An 18542-nucleotide genomic window follows, 5' to 3' on the forward strand; every position below is an offset into this window, starting at 1 on the left:
TTGGACACACAAGGAATTTGTCTTGGTGCATATGCTCTCAGTTTACATAAAAGAAAAGATACATAAAAGAAAAGTACATAAAAGAAAAGATACGTTCATCAAGGCACAACATTTACAACACAATTGATGGTCAATATATCAATATAAATCATAAGGATTGCCAGCAACAAAGTTACAAATTGTGCAAATTCAATATAAAAAATAAACTAAAGAAGAAGAATAAAAAAGGTTTTCTTTGTACAACACACAGTTATGTTTCTTTCATCAGATATCATAACAGCCATTAATTTTAACAGATTTAAAGGGAAATTGGCCAAATTTGTGGCTATAAATAGCTATTAGTCTTGAAAGTTGCTCACTTTCATGGAAGTAGGTAGTATAAGATATGATATGAGAATTTTATGAATGAATTATGACATTAATTCATGGAATGAATATGACTTCAAAATATGTATGTCTCCTAATTTTCTCCTCAGATTATATTATTTTGAGAATAGTAATTTAGTTTTAAATGTTGAATGCTGATAAATTTCTGATCTTATTTGTGTTTTTGAGAGTAAAGTTTACCAAGTTATCATTATTTGTTTAAAAAAGATAGTCTAAAAGTACAGTACAGTTCAAAATTACAGTTCATATTTTGCTATTTCACTACCTATACATCATTTTTGAAGTTAAACTATAATTTCTTCACCTTCTGTTTCACTTTACTGTGTCCAACTCACTCATTATAAATTATTCTTAGGCATATCTGCACTGGTGTTTCTGAAAATCCAGAAATTCTTCCATTATATTTCAAGTTCAAGCTGAAACAGCTGTGAAATAATAAGGCTACTGGTTTCCGATAATATTTTTCCCATTGGTAAGGCCTCTTGATTGGTCCTGTTAATGCAAATTTCCCATGGCAAAAACTACAAACCATATTTTGTGTCACTTACAAAACCTGAACTTTAATACTCATAAAGAACTTTATTTTGTCTTTAAAATGATGTGTATTAAATTAGTATGACCTTATTATTTATAACTCACGTTGCTACATTCTGGGCCAGTTGCAATTTCCATCTAGGGGTTGCCTGAAGGAGAATGCAATGCAGTAGTCTAAGCTTGTGAAAAGTGGCACATGCGTCACTGACATACCAATGTCTGTCTTTCAAGAACGGGAGCAATTTTTTTAATTAGCCAAAGCAAATAAAAGCATTCTGGTGTCATCTCTGGTGTCTATTCAGCATCAATGCCAGATCAGAATGCAGAGAAGAGGGGGACAAAACAGGACTGTCCTTGTGCATATGCCATTTCTGCAGCATTTTGAAAAAATTACAACTATCCTTTAGGTTGGTTTGAAAGAACATGACTCGGTAATGGTGATCCAGAAAATGCTATCATTTTATTGAACATCGGAAACTGTATCTTCTGGATCCAATCCTACAATTCCAGTCATTATATTTGATTGCTTTACTGAATGAAATTTATAAAGCAAATGCAGACAGATTGGCTAAAGGTAGTCCTCACTCCCAAATGGCTGCATATAGTAACTTTTTTTCATAGGTATCATTTTCTAAATTTCCATGTTCTGTCTATTGCACTACTAAAGTAAAACTAAGCTGGACTGAACAGTTTCCTTTTACTTCTGACCATTCCAAGCAAAACTGCCTTTTTCAGTGAGTTTGACTGCAAGACACAGTCAAAATAAGTAAGGTGGAATTTTGTGATTTTGCCTTCCACTGCTACAGTATATCTGTTTTTATACTCCAGTACAATCAATTTCTAGTAGCAATGACAATATGTGTCTACATTAGAGTAACCAAATACTGAGTGGGTATATAATACAGAATAATTTGGGATGGAATACAGAATAGAGAATACCAGAGCTGGAAGAGACCTTGGAGGTCTTTTAGTCCAACCCCCTGCTCAAACAGGAGACACATTTCAGACAAATGGCTGACCAAACTCTTCTTAAAAACCTCCAGTGATAGAGCACCCATAACTTCTGCAGGCAAGCAGTACCACTGATTAATTGTTCTCAATGACAGGAAATTTCTCCTTAGTTCTAGGTTGGATCTGTCTTTAATGATCTTCCACCTGTTATTTCTTGTCCTGCCCTCAGATGCTTTGGAGAATAAGTTGACCCCCTCCTCTCTATGACAGCCCCTCAAATATTGGAAGGACTGCTATCATGTCATCCACAGTCCTTCTCTTCATTGGACTAGACATTTTCAGTTCCTGCAAAAGTTCATTGTATGGTTGGATAAGGTTTGGAAGATTTGGAACTGTGATATTCTCAACTGTTAGCTCTATTTGAAAATGTCACTAAGTATGGCTGGGAGTCCAAATATTCAGTCTCAATGTATTTCAAAAGGAATACAGGAAAAGAGCTACAGTTCAATGTTTTGTTACATATTATAAACGTTTGCATAGTAAACTGTTTTGCTAATACTGTATAGAATTGAGAACTGTATGGAATTCCCAGATTTATATAAAAACACAAACTTATCATAATTAAAAATTGGTTATGTTCTCTAAATTCTTAACATTTTATTGGGGGAAGACAAGAAGAAATTTGAATATATAACTTAGTACAAAACAATAACATTTGTCAATGGCCTTATTAGCTGGGAAATTCACATTAGATTTTGGTATTCGTGCAAACGTTCTCTTCTCTCACATAAGACTCTGAGAATCTGAACTATGTTTATAATATACAACTCCAATCCTAAAACAACTCTATCCATAGTATTTCTACCTCAAAAATTAATGGCACATTTCATTCAATAAAAAAGTTGGCTTAAGTTATAGATTATCTAACTCCATTAATCAAAATATTTATTTCCTCATCCACTGCAAAATTTTCAATATACTTAGTATTTGATATTTACATTAATTCTGGCCAAGTTTATGGAGAAATGTCTCTTGAAAAAGAAACTTTGCCGTAAGCTATACATTAATTGGAAGCATCAGTATTCCTAAATTCCTTTTTACTGTTCCAAGATACTCCTAACTAAGAACAACCAAACCCGATGAACCATTAAATAGATAATATTGAGCAGCTCTAAATTCTTTTCCAAACCATTTAACATTCCAAGTATAGCTTAACCAAATACAGATGACATTAAAAAACTCCTTTTTATACTATCGAAATGTGCTCTTAAAGAACACAATGAATAGTGCATATGCAACCATAATGGGAAATGGATTATTATGAAATCCACGTGCCTCAAAACAAGCTAAGCAAAAGAACCAACTGGAAGCAATGCAAAGTATATACAACAATTTTACAAACATCTTTTAATAACTTATTAAAAGGATATGTTTTTGTTTCTTCCATCTTCATCCATAATTTGAGTTCAACTCTGAATGTTACACTATTAAATACCCAGATGAGGGTAGAAACAGTACAACCCATTCAACTTGTAACATGTGGCACTTCATTTTGGTATTATTTGATTAGGATATTCTCCTGTGACAATGTAAATTGAGGCTTACAATAAAAGGTGGTGTTTTCAGCTGTCAAGGATATATTTGTGATTATAGCTGTTTTCAAATAAATATCTTTTCTATGTTAGGAGCTCCTTCTTCTCATCGTTATTAGCTGACTTCAATCAGTTCTGTATCATTCATATCTTAAGAAATTATAGAGGCCATAACATTTATTCAGACAGTGGTGTTTATATCCTGTTTTTTCATCACTTAAACTTCTGATGCTGCAAACTCTAATTGACAACCGAAGTCTTTTTTCCAAAATTTTTTACCTGTAGCCTTCATACGTAAATTCAGTAATAATTTCAGTAATCACTGAAAACACCATCCAACGATTATGAAAAAGTACTAACAACACTGAATCCTGAGAGTGTCTTAGTTAACAGGACGCACAGGAATCTCATTAACTATCCAAAGAACAGAGGACAGATACTCCAGCTATTCAATTAAAATAGCTAGAATCCATTTTCTTGCTTTATAATTAGTCAGTTTAGATCTTCAAAGCACAAAATTATTGCCAGAGGTCACATTTTTGTTCTCATAATGTCCAAGCAATTTAAAATTTTAAACTTCCCTTGTTTCTGCTTTCGTAGTACATTTTCTTAAACATATGATGTTAACAAACTCACCAAAAGACATGGTCTCAGTTGCAATATTTCATGTGTTACTATGAGGTCTGAAACTAATAAGACAGGAAACAAAAAGCCACAGACTAGACTTGACCTTATGTAAATATGGCACAGTGCACTCTGTATTTCAGGTTGGGAAACGGACACCTAGGACTGAAGCCCCAGAACTGACAAATACAATTATACACTCACAGAGAAGATAGGTTATTATATTTTGTAATAGTTGATTTTTTTACATAGGCATTTCTCCTTCTAGGTGCAACAAGTTTTTATGTAACTATCCTGAGTCCCTGAAGGTTTTGCTGTTGGATAGTTACTGACTATAGTATATATGTGCATGTTTGTGCATCTGAAAAGTACAGAATTAAAACACGGCTGCAACAAGTTTGACAACAAGTTCAGTTCCTTACTCCTACACTATGGGAAGACATCTCAGACTCTAACCCCAGTATTTAAATAATGGCTCTGATTCGTTTGCAGCTGTCGTTGCAGATGTTGGATTAGGTTACAGTTTTTGCCTCGTGCCATCACTCTGCTAAACAACTAATTCCCATAACACTGTTCAAACTACCTAGTAGGGCTGTCTTACTATTATCCTTCTCATCTTTTCTATTACCTATTTCCTTATCTTCTTATGACTATAATTTTGTTGCTTGTATTTTACAATTTATATTGTTTTAATTTAGTATCTAGTATGATATAATCATGGATCACTGCTTTGTTGTGACGAAGGGGCTTGCATAGCTCAATGAAGCTATGAGCTATGCTGTGCAGGGCCACCCAAGACAGACAGGTCATAGTAGAGAGCTCTGACAAAACGTGATCCACTGGAGAAGGTAATGGCAACCCACTCCAGTATCTTTGCCATGAAAATCCCATGGACAGTACCAAAAGGCAAAAAGATATGACGCTGGAAGATGAGCCCCTCAGGTCGGAAGGTGTCCAATATGCTACTGGGGAAGAGCAGAGGGCTAGTACTAGTAGTGCCAGAAAAATGAAGCGACTGGGTCAAAGCCGAAAGGACACTCAGCTGTGGATGTATCTGGTGGTGAAAAGAAAGTCCAATGCTGTAAAGATCTATATTCCAGAGGAACCTGGAATGTAAGATCCATGAATCAAGGCAAGCTGGGTGTGGTCAAAAAAGAGATGACAAGAAAGAATATCAACGTCCTAGGAATCAGTGAACTAAAATGGACAGGAATGGGTGAATTTAATTCAGATGACCCTCAAGTATACTACTGTGGACAAGAATCCTCAGAGGACAGATACTCCAGCTATTCAATTAAAATAGCTAGAATCCATTTTCTTGCTTTATAATTAGTCAGTTTAGATCTTCAAAGCACAAAATTATTGCCAGAGGTCACATTTTTGTTCTCATAATGTCCAAGCAATTTAAAATTTTAAACTTCCCTTGTTTCTGCTTTCGTAGTACATTTTCTTAAACATATGATGTTAACAAACTCACCAAAATGGTCTCAGTTGCAATATTTCATGTGTTACTATGAGGTCTGAAACTAATAAGACAGGAAACAAAAAGCCACAGACTAGACTTGACCTTATGTAAATATGGCACAGTGCCCTCTGTATTTCAGGTTGGGAAACGGACACCTAAGGACTGAAGCCCCAGAACTGACAAATACAATTATACACTCACAGAGAAGATAGGTTATTATATTTTGTAATAGTTGATTTTTTTGCATAGGCATTTCTCCTTCTAGGTGCAACAAGTTTTTAATGTAACTATCCTGAGTCCCTGAAGGTTTTGCTGTTGGATAGTTACTGACTATAGTATATATGTGCATGTTTGTGCATCTGAAAAGTACAGAATTAAAACACGGCTGCAACAAGTTTTAATGTAACTATCCTGAGTCCCTGAAGGTTTTGCTGTTGGATAGTTACTGACTATAGTATATATGTGCATGTTTGTGCATCTGAAAAGTACAGAATTAAAACACGGCTGCAACAAGTTTTAATGTAACTATCCTGAGTCCCTGAAGGTTTTGCTGTTGGATAGTTACTGACTATAGTATATATGTGCATGTTTGTGCATCTGAAAAGTACAGAATTAAAACACGGCTGCAACAAGTTTGACAACAAGTTCAGTTCCTTACTCCTACGCTATGGGAAGACATCTCAGACTCTAACCCCAGTATTTAAATAATGGCTCTGATTCGTTTGCAGCTGTCGTTGCAGATGTTGGATTAGGTTACAGTTTTGCCTCGTGCCATCACTCTGCTAAACAACTAATTCCCATAACACTGTTCAAACTACCTAGTAGGGCTGTCTTACTATTATCCTTCTCATCTTTTCTATTACCTATTTCCTTATCTTCTTATGACTATAATTTTGTTGCTTGTATTTTACAATTTATATTGTTTTAATTTAGTATCTAGTATGATATAATCATGGATCACTGCTTTGTTGTGACGAAGGCTTGCATAGCTCAATGAAGCTATGAGCTATGCTGTGCAGGGCCACCCAAGACAGACAGGTCATAGTAGAGAGCTCTGACAAAACGTGATCCACTGGAGAAGGTAATGGCAACCCACTCCAGTATCTTTGCCATGAAAATCCCATGGACAGTACCAAAAGGCAAAAAGATATGACGCTGGAAGATGAGCCCCTCAGGTCGGAAGGTGTCCAATATGCTACTGGGGAAGAGCAGAGGGCTAGTACTAGTAGTGCCAGAAAAATGAAGCGACTGGGTCAAAGCCGAAAGGACACTCAGCTGTGGATGTATCTGGTGGTGAAAAGAAAGTCCAATGCTGTAAAGATCTATATTCCATAGGAACCTGGAATGTAAGATCCATGAATCAAGGCAAGCTGGGTGTGGTCAAAAAAGAGATGACAAGAAAGAATATCAACGTCCTAGGAATCAGTGAACTAAAATGGACAGGAATGGGTGAATTTAATTCAGATGACCCTCAAGTATACTACTGTGGACAAGAATCCCTCAGAAGAAATGGAGTAGCTTTCATACGTAAATTCAGTAATAATTTCAGTAATCACTGAAAACACCATCCAACGATTATGAAAAAGTGGATAGGGCTTTTAAGAATCATGTGTTGAGAAGTGCTCTTTATGGTCTGGAAAAATATTCCTATAAATTAGATTACAAGATTCCTATATGAGCCCTAGACATGCAATAGAGAATATAAATATAGAACAGAAACAGGAAATGATTACTTATAAAGAACTTTTGTATGCTGAAGGAGGTAGATTGCAATTAAAATCATTACAGGTATTAAATGAAGAAGGAGGAATTATACTTGGTTTCAATATGGGCAAATAAGTGCTAGATGGAAAGAAGATCAAAAATTGGTATAATGCAAAGGAGGAAAATTTAATAAAGCAAATTAGAAATCAGACCCAGGAGCATATAAAGAGATTGTATAATGTGTTGCTTGAAATAGATTCGGAAAAGGATTTGGTAAAGGATTGTATGATAAAATGGGCACAGAATATTCAGGAACCAATAATGTTGGAAACATGGGAGAAAATTTGGGTTAGAAATGTTAAGTTTACACAAGCACAGAATTTAAGGAAAATTTTTATAAGATGTTTTATAGATGGCACTTAGATCCCAAAAAATTATCATGTATGTATCCTAATATCCAAGCGAAATGTTGGAGGTGTGATTGTGATGATGCTACATATTTTCATATTTGGTGGACTTGCAAGAAAATTAAGGTCTTTTGGATAAGAATTTGGTGGATTATTAAAAATGTACTGAAGAAGAAGATAAAGTTCCTGCCACAATTTTTCCTTTTGGGAATTATACTTGGTTTCAATATGGGCAAATAAGTGCTAGATGGAAAGAAGATCAAAAATTGGTATAATGCAAAGGGAGGAAAATTTAATAAAGCAAATTAGAAATCAGACCCAGGAGCATATAAAGAGATTGTATAATGTGTTGCTTGAAATAGATTCGGAAAAGGATTTGGTAAAGGATTGTATGATAAAATGGGCACAGAATATTCAGGACCCAATAATGTTGGAAACATGGGAGAAAATTTGGGTTAGAAATGTTAACTTTACACAAGCACAGAATTTAAGGGAAAATTTTTATAAGATGTTTTATAGATGGCACTTAGATCCCAAAAAATTATCATGTATGTATCCTAATATCCAAGCGAAATGTTGGAGGTGTGATTGTGATGATGCTACATATTTTCATATTTGGTGGACTTGCAAGAAAATTAAGGTCTTTTGGATAAGAATTTGGTGGATTATTCAAAATGTACTGAAGAAGAAGATAAAGTTCCTGCCACAATTATTCCTTTTGGGAATTATACTTGGTTTCAATATGGGCAAATAAGTGCTAGATGGAAAGAAGATCAAAAATTGGTATAATGCAAAGGAGGAAAATTTAATAAAGCAAATTAGAAATACAAGGTATAAAGATGAATTGGTTTTCTTACTTGCAAATACATTCTAGATACGATAAAGATTTTAAGACAGAAGGTTCTTATAATACTTTGACTAACTTAGATAAAATTTTAAACTTCCCTTGTTTCTGCTTTCGTAGTACATTTTCTTAAACATATGATGTTAACAAACTCACCAAAATGGTCTCAGTTGCAATATTTCATGTGTTACTATGAGGTCTGAAACTAATAAGACAGGAAACAAAAAGCCACAGACTAGACTTGACCTTATGTAAATATGGCACAGTGCCCTCTGTATTTCAGGTTGGGAAACGGACACCTAAGGACTGAAGCCCCAGAACTGACAAATACAATTATACACTCACAGAGAAGATAGGTTATTATATTTTGTAATAGTTGATTTTTTTGCATAGGCATTTCTCCTTCTAGGTGCAACAAGTTTTTAATGTAACTATCCTGAGTCCCTGAAGGTTTTGCTGTTGGATAGTTACTGACTATAGTATATATGTGCATGTTTGTGCATCTGAAAAGTACAGAATTAAAACACGGCTGCAACAAGTTTTTATGTACCTATCCTGAGTCCCTGAAGGTTTTGCTGTTGGATAGTTACTGACTATAGTATATATGTGCATGTTTGTGCATCTGAAAAGTACAGAATTAAAACACGGCTGCAACAAGTTTGACAACAAGTTCAGTTCCTTACTCCTACGCTATGGGAAGACATCTCAGACTCTAACCCCAGTATTTAAATAATGGCTCTGATTCGTTTGCAGCTGTCGTTGCAGATGTTGGATTAGGTTACAGTTTTTGCCTCGTGCCATCACTCTGCTAAACAACTAATTCCCATAACACTGTTCAAACTACCTAGTAGGGCTGTCTTACTATTATCCTTCTCATCTTTTCTATTACCTATTTCCTTATCTTCTTATGACTATAATTTTGTTGCTTGTATTTTACAATTTATATTGTTTTAATTTAGTATCTAGTATGATATAATCATGGATCACTGCTTTGTTGTGACGAAGGGGCTTGCATAGCTCAATGAAGCTATGAGCTATGCTGTGCAGAGCCACCCAAGACAGACAGGTCATAGTAGAGAGCTCTGACAAAACGTGATCCACTGGAGAAGGTAATGGCAACCCACTCCAGTATCTTTGCCATGAAAACCCCATGGACAGTACCAAAAGGCAAAAAGATATGACGCTGGAAGATGAGCCCCTCAGGTCGGAAGGTGTCCAATATGCTACTGGGGAAGAGCAGAGGGCTAGTACTAGTAGTGCCAGAAAAATGAAGCGACTGGGTCAAAGCCGAAAGGACACTCAGCTGTGGATGTATCTGGTGGTGAAAAGAAAGTCCAATGCTGTAAAGATCTATATTCCAGAGGAACCTGGAATGTAAGATCCATGAATCAAGGCAAGCTGGGTGTGGTCAAAAAAGAGATGACAAGAAAGAATATCAACGATTAAGATGAATATATTGCCTAGAATTCTATACTTGTTCCAGACAATTCCAATTAGGTTGGGGAAAGGATATTTTGAAGAATTGAATAAAATAGTATTGAAATATATTTGGCAGGGCAAAAAAGTGAGGATAAAATTAAAACTGTTGCAAGATGCCAGAATATGAGGTGGTTTTGGATTGCCTAATTGGAAATTATACTACCAAGCAACAAATCTGATGTGGATCAAGGAATGGATAATGTTAAGAAATACTAGAATATTGACTTTAGAAGGACATGATTTGTTGTTGGGATGGCATACCTTCTTATGGTACAAGGAAACAAAAACACAAGGGTATTTCAGAAGACATTTTATACGAGAGGCCTTGTATTAAATTGGGAGAAGATTAAGAGATTACATTATTTAAAAATTCCAGTCTGGTTATCAACTATTGAAGCATTCTCATATTCAGTAACATTTAGAAAGGAACAAATTGTTAAGATATAGTGAATTATTGGATGAAAAGTGTGAACTTAAATCTATGCAAGAATTAGAAATACAAGGTATAAAGATGAATTGGTTTTCTTACTTGCAAATTCATTCTAGATACGATAAAGATTTTAAGACAGAAGGTTCTTATAATACTTTGACTAACTTAGATAAAATTTTAACAGGTACTAATAAAAACGTAACTAAAAAAATATATGGATATTTATTAGAGGTTAAACTGGAAGAAAAACAAGTTAAAGAAACAATGATTGCTTGGGGGAAAAAATTTGGACATGGGATTGACTTAGAGAAATGGCAAAAATTGTGGGTGCAAAATTATAAAATGACAATGTCAACTGCATATAAAGAGAATCTGTATAAGATGTTTTACAGGTGGCATCTACCCCCGACGAGAATAATGTTAGAATGCTAGAATGTTCAAGAATAAATCCGAAAAATGTTGGAAATGTCATCAGATATCGGGCTCATATTACCATATGTGGTGGATGTGTGCAGAAGCGAGAAGTTATTGGACTAAAATCCATACGTGGAAAAAAAATGATAAAAAAGCACACAGACTTTAAACCAGAGTTTTTTTATTGGGGATCATACCTGAAACATACAATAGAGAATTGACATATTTGATTGTGAATGTAATAACAGCGGCTAGAATTGTGTTTGCTAAAAATTGGAAAAATGAGAAAATACCAACGCAAGATGAAGTTATTAAGAAAATAATGGAATGTGCTGAAATGAGCAAATTGACATTTGAAATTAGAGAACAGGAAGATAAACAATATTATAAGATATGGGACTTAATTTATCAATGGTTAGATAAAAAAATATGGTAATGAAGTTTGGTAGAGGTCTTTACAACACAAGAATTGTAGAAATATACAAAATAGAACATAAAAATGTATGATTATAGGATTGATTCAGGATGATATGATTGGTACAATATAAGTTAACTTAAATTTAGAACATTTTGTATTTATTTACCCATCATTAAATAAATGATTAATGAGGACAAAAATATTTGGATATATACCAGATTGATAAAACGTGAAATTAGATGAATTACAAACTATGAATATGGTGAAAATGCACAAAAGATTTGTAACCAACCAACACACTATTTGTATTTGTAATTGAAGAAGATGTTATGTTTTTTAAAAAAAAAAAATGGATGTCCTTATCATCATGGGGGATTGGAATGCTAAAGTAGGAAGCCAAAAGGTAACTGGAATAATAGGCAAGTTTGGCCTTGGAGTACAAAATGAAGCAGGGCAGAGGCTGGTAGAATTTTGTCAAGGGAATAAGATGGTCATAGCAAACACTCTTTTCCAACAACCCAAGAGACAACTCTACACATGGACATCACCAGACAGCCAACACAGAAATCAGATTGACTATGTGCTCTGCAGCCAAAGATGGAGAAGTTCTATACAGTCAGTAAAAACAAGACCAGGAGCTGACTGTGGCTCAGATCATGAGCTTCTCATTGCAAAATTTAGGCTTAAATTGAAGAAAGTAGGGAAAAGCACTAGGCCACTCAGGTATGAATTAAATCATATCCCTGATGAATATATAATAGAGGTGACAAATAGATTTAAGAAATAGATAGACAGAGTGCCTGAAAAACTATGGCCGGAGGAGTGCAACATTGTATAAGAGGTAGCAACTAAAACCATCCCAAAGAAAAAGAAAGCAAGAAACAAAATGGCTGCCTGAGGAAGCTTTACAAATAGCTAAGGAAAGAAAGGAAACGAAAGGCAAGGGAGAAAAAGAAACATACATCCAATTGAATGCAGAATTCCAGAGAATAGCTACTGTGTTTTCCCGAAACTAAAGACCTCTCCGGATAATAAGCCCAATCAGGCTTTTCAGTGCATGAGTTAAAATAACCCCTCCCCAAAATAAGCCCCCCACCCAGGGATGAAATGCTCCCGGTTCGGACCGGCTCAGCGATGGTGGTGGGTGGTTTGGAGAACCGGTTGCAAAAATCCCTGGCCCCGCCCCCTGCCCCTGCTGAGCCGCACCATCATCAGAGGTTGTTTTTTTTTTTACTTTTAAAAGCACTTTTTCTTTAGCCGAAAACATGCCTTTAAAAGTAAAAAAAAAAAAAGCCTTTGAGGATCCCACGGCTCAGCTGAGATCGTCAGAACCCTTTAAAAGTTTTTAAAACCTTTTGTAAAAAAAAGGTTTTAAAAGGCTCCTCTGGCGACCCCAGCTGAGTTCCTCATCACCAGAACCTTAAAAAACACGTTTTCTACAAGCTCTTCAGCTGAAGAGCTTGCAGAAAACCTCCTTTTAAGAGATTCTGGGCTGCGATGAAGTACTTACCTTATACTGATCCTTTCTGGCTGGGAAAGCCATGCTTTACATCAATTGCATCAGCTAGCAACTGAAGCTGCCTGCCTAAAATCCATCTCAGTCAGCAACTCAATTTGCCTGCTTTGCTGGCTGAGGAACTCTGGGAATTGAAGTCCACAAACCTTTAAGTTACTAAGGTTGGAGACCCCTGATCTAAAAAATATAAATAAAATAAAATAATAAAATAAAATATTTGTGTAGCTTTCTGAGATTTGGTGTTTCTGTAGTGTTTCACTCTAACTCCACAAACACACAAAATCTCACAAAGCTGTATGTGGCATTTTGTGTGTGTGTGTGTGTGTGTGAGAGAGAGAGAGTCAGTTGTGTTGTATTGTGTGTGTGTAATGTGTGAAAGTTGGTTTTTGAGCTTTTTGTGGCTGTGTGAGGTTCCTGCATGTTGCAGAGGCCATTTTGGGTGAACTGCAGCTGCTTTTATATTGTGTGTGAGTCAGTTGTGTTGTGTTGTGTGTGTGTAAAGTGTGAAAGTTGGTTTTTGGTAGCTCTTATTGTTTTGTATACTTTGTTTATTATTTTTATTATTTATTGTTATTGGCCATGCCCACCCAGTCATCTGACCACCAAGCCACGCCCACCAATAGAGCCACGTCCACAGAACCGGTAGGGAAAATGTTTAGATTTCACCTCTGCCTGCACCACTACTTATACACATGCGCAGCGGGTCCCGCCATTTCCTCTGGTTCCTTGACACACAAACACACAAAATCTCACAAAGCTGTATGTGGCATTTTGTGTGTGTGTGTGTGTGAGAGAGAGAGAGTCAGTTGTGTTGTATTGTGTGTGTGTAATGTGTGAAAGTTGGTTTTTGAGCTTTTTGTGGCTGTGTGAGGTTCCTGCATGTTGCAGAGGCCATTTTGGGTGAACTGCAGCTGCTTTTATATTGTGTGTGAGTCAGTTGTGTTGTGTTGTGTGTGTGTAAAGTGTGAAAGTTGGTTTTTGGTAGCTCTTATTGTTTTGTATACTTTGTTTATTATTTTTATTATTTATTGTTATTGGCCATGCCCACCCAGTCATCTGACCACCAAGCCACGCCCACCAATAGAGCCACGTCCACAGAACTGGTAGGGAAAATGTTTAGATTTCACCTCTGCCTGCACCACTACTTATACACATGCGCAGCGGGTCCCGCCATTTCCTCTGGTTCCTTGACACGCAAACACACGACGTGAGGAGGCGGGGCTGGCAGGGGGGACATGCCCTCCCCTCCCTGTTTTTTGTGCCAGCTGAGTGGCTGGGCGCTGCTGCCCTGACATGTCCTGCCGCCGCCGCCTCGTGGAGCAGGACTCTGCAAGGTTTGTTGCACTGTTGCATGCAAAAACTGCAGCACTGCCACAAGCTTCATCATAATGGCACAGCTGGTGTCCTGCTGCTTGCAGCTGCACCAGGATGTCAAACCTCGCAGCAGTGCTGCCATTCGTATGTGCAATGGCACAAGCCTTGCAGAGTCCTGCTCAACGAGGTGGTGGCAGGATGAGTCTCACAAAGACTCATTTCTGACAGGTGGGGTGGGGGAGAAGCAAGATGCGTGGAGTGAGACGTGGCTCCCCTTGCTGTCTCTTCCCCCCCCTTGCCGGGCAGGGCTCCTGCCCCTTGCTTAGCCACCCGCCACCTTTAGGGATGCAACCTTTGGGGGGTGGCAAGTGGGCTGCTGCCACCTCGTGGAACAGGACTCTGCAAGGCTTGTGCTGTTGCATGCAAGAACAGCAGCACTGCCGCGAGGTTCGACATACCGATGCAGCCACAAGTGGCAGGACGGCAGCTGTGCTGGTATGATGAAGCTCGCGGCAGTGCTGCCATTAGTGTGTGCAATGGTACACAAGCCTTGCAGAGTCCTGCTCTATGAGGCAGTGGTGGCAGCAGGACATGTCAGGGCACAGCCGGTGCGAAAAACAGGGAGGGGAGGCGGTGGCAATGACGGGACATACAGTCCCATGCTTGCCGCCTCCTCCACCCCCCAAATAATAAGACCTCGCCAATAATAAGGCCAAGTGAAAATAAGACCCAGTCTTATTTTCAGGGAAACACGTTAGAAGAGATAAGAATGTCTTCTTAAATGAACAGTGTAAAGAAATAGAAGAAAACAATAGAATAGGGAGGACCAGAGATCTCTTCAAGAATATTGGAGATATGAAGGGAACATTTCATGCAAAGATGGGCATGATAAAGGACCAAAATGGCAGTGATCTAACAGAGGCAGAAGAGATTAAGAAGAGGTGGCAAAATTACATAGAAGAACTATACAAGAATGGGTTTACAGTCCCTGATAACCATGATGAGATGGTAACTGACCTTGAGCCAAACATCCTGGAATATGAAATCAAATGGGCCTTAGGAAGTCTGAGCAACAACACAGCTAGTGGAGGAGACAGTATTCCAGCTGAGCTATTCAAAAATCTTAAAAGACGATGCAGTAAAAGTGCTACACTCAATTTGCCAGCAAATTTGGAAAACTCAGCAGTGGCCACAGGATTGGAAAAGGTCAGTTTACATTCCAATTCCAAAGAAAAGCAATACCAAAGAATGTTCAAACTACTGCACCACTGCACTCATTTCACATGCTAGCAAAGTTATGCTCAAAATCCTACAAGCTAGACTCCAGCAGTATGTGGACTGAGAAATTCTAGAAGTACAGGCAGGATTTCGAAGAGGCAAAAGAACTAGAGATCAAATTGCCAGCATATTTTGGATCATGGAGAAAGCTAGGGAGTTCCAGAAAAACATCTACTTCTGCTTCATTGAATATGCTAAAGCCTTTGATTGTGTGGATCACAACAAATTGTGGCAAGTTCTTAAAGAGATGGGAGTACCAGACCATCCTATTAATCAAGGCTATGGTTTTTCCAGTTGCAATGTATGGCTGTGAAAGTTGGACCATAAGGAAGACTGAGTGCTGAAGAATTGAGGCATTTGAACTATGGTGCAAGTCCCTTGGACTGCAAAGCGATCAAACCAGTCAGTCCTGGAGGAGGTGACTGCTCTTCAGAAGGCCAGATCCTGAAGATGAAAATCAAATACTTTGGTCACCTAATGAGAAGGAAGAACTCACTGGAGAAGAGCCTAATGCTGGGAAAGATTGAGGGCAAAAGAAGAAAGGGACAATAGAGAATGAGGTGGCTGGATGGAGTCACTGAAGCAGTCGGGATGAGCTTAAATGGACTCTGGGGGATGGTAGATGACAAGAAGGCCTGGAGGAACGTTGTCCATGGGGTCGTGATGGCTTGGAAATGACTAACAACAATTTATATTGATTGCTTATTTAGTATCCTATGACTATCACTCAGTGTTGTATCTTATGATTTATGATGAATGTATTTTATGATGATTCATGATTTATCACTTGTTGCTAGAATGTACACTGAGATCTTATGCACCGGAGACAAATTCCCTGTGTGTCCAATCACACTTTGATTGGCCAATAAAGAATTCTGTTCCTATTCCTATTCCCATTCCCATTCCCTTCCATTCTTTCCTCCATCAGCAAAAGTGGTGACCCTAACAGTTAAGCCACACAATGAATCAGCTAGGCAAAATTTAACAAAACAGGCAATTCCAATGCCAGGATCCAACAACTTTCTTACCCTAAGAACTTTGTATTTTTCATACCAGAGGACTTTCTCACTGATGGAGTTCATATACCATTTGCAACTGACTGAATGACTAAGAAAACTGTAATATGGGCAACCCCCTTCTCATAAAAAAAAAAAGTTCGGATTTGGATAACTACACAACAGAAGCACTACTAGATGAACTGTCAGGTGACCTATTTCAGCAAAGCATCCCAGACATTATTCCAACTCTGCCCTGACAGGAAACTCAAAGAATTACAAGAGAGTAACACATCACTATTTACAAGTCGAACCCACATAGCTAAATGCTAACAAAACTCCAGTTTTTCTCCAAAGAAAATGTGCCGACAAACACATGGAAAGGGATAATGCCTTCCAGTTTCCCACATTGCGAGAGCAGGAGAGGGAGACGCTCCTGACTGCTTCATCCTTAAAGGAGAAGAAAAAAAAGAAAAGAAAACATGGTGGTATATAAGGGTTAAAAAGTTGATAAGGTGAGAAGCAAAGGACTGCAGATCAGATTGCTATGTAGAGATATTTTTTCCCTTTCTTTTTGTCTTGTTCCATTTCATAAAATAAATGCAATAATCATGCCGCAATTGATCTCCCTATTGTAGTCTGAGAAAAAAACAATAAAAACGTCATTGCACGAAAAGAATGGCAAGAAAGGATTACACTTGCGATCACACACATTCCAGCACATATGCATACAGCTGGATTCTGCCTTCTGTAATAGTTGATCTTCTGCATAGATGTTTCTTTTTCAATTCTGCAATAAAGCTTTAATTTAATCACGCTGGGTCCTTGAAGATACTGCTGTTAGCTAGTTACTAAGGGGGAGGGGAGAGAGAGAGAGTGTGTGTGTGTGTGTGTGTGTGTGTGTGTTTGTGTAAATGTCTGAAGACTCATGAATCAAGCTATGCCTGCATGAAGTCTGACATCTAATGACTTTTGCTTTTTCTATTTAAACAATAACTGGAGGCAGATCTCTTATAAAATGTCTAATTAACACTCAATATTCAATTGCTCTGCAAAGAATTGATTGCCCGGAGAGCTCTGTACAAGAGAGGGAAAGATTGTTTTTAACAAAAGGAAAAAAGAAATAATTTCAGAGAGTTTGGTCAAAATGACAAAATGCAGTTTCTAACCCAGGAATGCAAGCTTTGGTCCAGCAATATGCTTGTTCAATGTCATTCCTCACCCCATATCTATGATTTTAGATGTTTTCGTTTTTCACAGATTGCTTGTCACATGAATAGTAACATAGTATCAAAACACTGAGTAAGCATTTGGTAAAACTGATGTATTTTTAAAATTACAGGAATTTCATCTCATAACAGAATAGGAAAAGGGCCTTGGAAGTCTTCTAGTCTAATCTCCTCCTCAAGCAGGATTCAGGAAACCCTGTATCATTTCAGATGAATGGTTGTCCAATCTCTTTTTAAAAATGTCCAGACAGCCATTTGTCTGAAATGGTATACATAGGGTCTCCTGCTTGAACAGGAGGTTGGACTATAAAACCTCCATGGTCCCTTCCAACTCTGGTATTCTGTATTCTAAATATAGTTAGAATAATTATAGGCTCTGAATTGTATAAAATTAAATCCTACAGAATGATTCTTTTTTGCTCACCCTGCAATGGAAGACATATGGTGGAAACTGACATTCTTGAATATCTACCATTTTTCCTAGCTACTTCTGCTCAAACTGGAAGCCAATCTACTTAAGTCATCAAATCCTCACACTTTATGAATTCTACCTACCAAAGACTAGATTTATACATTAAGCTTAGTTATGGATTACTGAATAAATCATTATCAAGTTTAAACAATATATTAAGTCAAAACTACATAAACCATTGTATATCTTAATGTGATAGATGAATCCCAACCATATTTACCAACTTTTGATTCCTGCAGTTGACATGAATTATGTCTGAATGGTTCTCCTAAACTTTGCAGAATCTCCCAACAAAAGTGATCAATTATATTCAAAATCTCTCTTTTATTGTCCACTAAAGTGCTCCCCCTCTAAGGTTTTGGGCACCAGGGACTGGCTCTATGGAGAAGAGTTTTTCCATGGACTAGAGGGAGCGTGATTTTGCATGCTGCCTGCATCCTGCATCCTTGTTTGCGCACACCAGGTTCATGTCACAGACTGGTGCCAGTC

The 18542-nt window shown here is 37.4% G+C and overlaps 1 protein-coding gene across 2 annotated transcripts in view; it reads right to left on the reverse strand.

Annotated features, from left to right (window-relative positions):
- BIRC6 (baculoviral IAP repeat containing 6) overlaps positions 1-18542 on the reverse strand; it is a 183436-nt gene that overhangs the window by 15166 nt on the left and 149728 nt on the right. The window lies entirely within an intron of this gene.

The sequence above is a fragment of the Ahaetulla prasina genome, chromosome 1 (genome assembly GCF_028640845.1).
Source record: "Ahaetulla prasina isolate Xishuangbanna chromosome 1, ASM2864084v1, whole genome shotgun sequence".
NCBI classification, from domain to species: Eukaryota; Metazoa; Chordata; class Lepidosauria; order Squamata; family Colubridae; genus Ahaetulla; species Ahaetulla prasina.